Source organism: Bison bison, unplaced genomic scaffold (genome assembly GCF_000754665.1).
Source record: "Bison bison bison isolate TAMUID 2011002044 unplaced genomic scaffold, Bison_UMD1.0 scf7180017864192, whole genome shotgun sequence".
Lineage (NCBI taxonomy): Eukaryota > Metazoa > Chordata > Mammalia > Artiodactyla > Bovidae > Bison > Bison bison.
Genome location: NW_011494764.1, coordinates 4735264 through 4738290, shown reverse-complemented (window position 1 = coordinate 4738290; position 3027 = coordinate 4735264). Strand labels below are relative to the sequence as shown.

Below are 3027 nucleotides of genomic sequence, written 5' to 3'. Positions count from 1 at the left end.
GGCTGTAGGCATGGGCGTTGGGACCCTTCCCCAAGAGCAGCATTTGAAGCAGGGAGGGGGCTGAGGAGCTGCTGAGAGGGAGGCAGGGCCTGGCTCCAGCCTGGACACACCCCCGAGGCCTGTGAGCCGCGGCACCCTGAGCGTTTGCTCAGTGCATTTAAGGACCACCAACCATTTAAGGCTGACTTTGTACCAGCTGCATGGACCCTCTCTCCCGGCCCCGGGTGTGTGGACTGGTCCTGTTCGTGTGCTCTGTGTGATGCCGGGTCTGTGGGCCTGGTCTCTCCGGCCCTGTGTGCACCTGATCACAGCCCACCTGCTGTGAGCATGTGCATCGCCCCCGTTCCTCCCCAGTGATTTTCTTCTACAGTGGTAGCTTCAGCGTACCGCTCAGAGGCGTGATGCACACTCACACTTGTCACTCCGTCATGGCCACCCATCCTCAGGGTTCCAGTCACTTACTGAGGTATCACAATTACCTAAAGTGCACAGACTTTTAACACGTGTGACCCCCATCATGTGACCACCACCCATATCAAGATTCTCCCCCACCCCAGGTTTCCTGGGGGCTCTTCTTTTGCTGACAGAAGGTTGGTCCAGGCCCTTCCTGGGGTGGTTTGCACAGAGCTCCAGCTCGCTGTTTGTCTCATCGGGTAGTTTTCCACAATTTATTTATGCATTCTCCTGCAGTACTCTTGCCTGGAAAGTCCCATGGACGGAGGAGCCTGGTAGGCTGCAGTCCATGGGGTCGCTAAGAGTCGGACACGACTGAGCGACTTCCCTTTCACTTTTCACTTTCATGCATTGGAGAAGGAAATGGCAACCCACTCCAGTGTTCTTGCCTGGAGAATCCCAGGGACGGGGGGCCTGGTGGGCTGCAGTCTCTGGGGTCGCACAGAGTCGGACACGACTGAAGCGACTTAGCAGCAACACCAGCAGCCTTTGGGACATGTCAGTTGCTTCCAGTGTTGGCCCTTTATGAATCAGCTGATGGAGTTAAATTCTTCACCCTTTAAGCAATCTGATAGTGAATTTGACACATTTTATTGACTGTGATCACAAATAACTTACTTTGTTATCTTACTTGGGTTTCCTCTTGAACAAGCTTTTCTTTTTTTTTTTGAACAAGCTTTTCTTGTTGCTTCTCCTGCCTTCTACTGACTTGATCAAACTGTAATTTTAAAATTCCTCTTCCTGAACTAAATGTGGACTTTAGAAGGTTTATCTTTAATCTCACCCCAAATTAGCCACAATTATTAATTATTTACAGTCAGTGTCTTCACAGTGGCATAGCCATCTTCCCTCTGGATCCAGCTTCGCCCTCGCTGGAGCACGCCCTTCAGCACTCCTTTCTGATGACCTGAACTTCGCTGGTGGTCCCTGCAGCACAGTGGGAGAGGGCAGCCCCTGCCCCGTGTGTAGCACAGGCCTGAGTTTCCAGCGGTTTTGTCTTCCTTGTGACTTTCTTCATCCAGGCTGTGGTGGCAGATAACACAACTCCTTGGAGGGGACGATCTTTTGGTCTGTTTCTAGTTCAGGCAGCCTTTCCCGGTCTGGCCTCAGAGTCCCACAAGGTAAAAGCTCTGACCCCCCGCCCCTCCCTTCAGCCCCTGAACCCTGGCCTTCTGCTGGTGTCACGTTCATTCACACTTGCTGTGCTGGAGGAGGGAAGAGCCATTGCTCCTGCGTTCAGGCAGTGGTTCGTCCACTCAACCTGGGCATGCAATTTCCTTGGCCTGAGCCTGCGTCATTAGCGGTAGCCTCAGCTCTCAGAGGGGGCTGGGGTCTCTCAATGGGGACAGACACTTCAGATCATGGAGAATGAGGTGGGTGGCGTGGCTGTCAGGCTGGGAACTCTGGAAACACTTCTCTGGATGTGGGCAGAGAGGTGAAGTGGGGGGAGCCAGCCCTGTGGCAAACACCAGGGTGGTGGGCCCCCGAGGCCAGAGGGGTAGGGGCAGAGTGGTGGGAGATAGAGGGACCGTGATCTGATCAGATGCAATTCTCTACAACATAAAGGGCCGGTGGGCTGAGATGCTCATGGGGCCTGTAGTTGGTACTGAGTCAGGAGTTAGCAAGAGGAGGAATTTAGAGCCAGAAGGTTGTGAAGGAAGACGAGCAGTAGTCATTGCGGTGGTGATGGGGAGGGGTGGAGAGCAGAGGGAGAAGACAGCTCTGGGCAGAAGCAAGGACAGCCATGTACTGACCCACTGGGTTCTACACCATCTAGAAGCCAGAAGGGGGCTGCCCTGCCTGGCACCCCAAAGTTGCCCACCCCCCAAAATGTGACCTTAAAGTACTCCCTCCCCACACGCAGCCCAGCTTCGCAGGCTCCTTCCTTCAGTCCCCAGGTTGGTGGTGGGGGCCTCAGGGTGGGTCCCAGGTGAGATGCGGTGGCTGAGACCCTCCTCATCACTTTATCCCCGGGTCCTCTCGCCCGCCCACTCCCACTGGGGGCGGGGCCTTCCTGGGAGGGGCGGAGCCACGGGCGGCTTCCTCAAGCCTCAGGCCCCACCCTCTCCTGAGAAGTTGAGTCCAAGTGCGTACCACAGTTGAGCACAGGGAAGCAGGGGTGACGGCCGCCTTCCTACCCAGAAGCAGGCCCTGGGAGCTGGGTGGGAGGGGTCACATGGGTCGTCCCCAGCTGCCTTGTGCAATGTCCTTCTGAGCAGACTCAGGGTTGCGCCCCGGGAGACAGAGCGGTCACCCAGTTCCATGGACCAAGCCCCTGGCCAGGAGGCAGGAGGAGCCCACCTCCGCAGCCCAGGAGCCTTAGGGGAGGGAGCTTCCATCCGAGGGCAGGAGGGTCACTCCAGGCAAGGGTGGGTCATGCTGGGTTTTCCCAGCCCTGCTGGGCGGTGAGTTCTCCGGAAACCACGGGGGCAAGCGCTTCTTCCCCAGACTGAACTTCCTCTTTTGTGTGTGTGTGGGGGCGGGGGAGGAGGAGGGCAGAGGATGGGGGTGTGGGTGTGCACGGGGTGCAGGGGCAGGAGGGCCCCGAACCCCCCTCCCCAGCCCCAAGGCTCC

The 3027-nt window shown here is 57.2% G+C and overlaps 1 protein-coding gene across 1 annotated transcript in view; it reads right to left on the bottom strand.

The window, feature by feature from the left end:
* LOC104991474 (cytochrome b-245 light chain) overlaps positions 1–3027 on the bottom strand; it is a 7520-nt gene that overhangs the window by 3915 nt on the left and 578 nt on the right. The window lies entirely within an intron of this gene.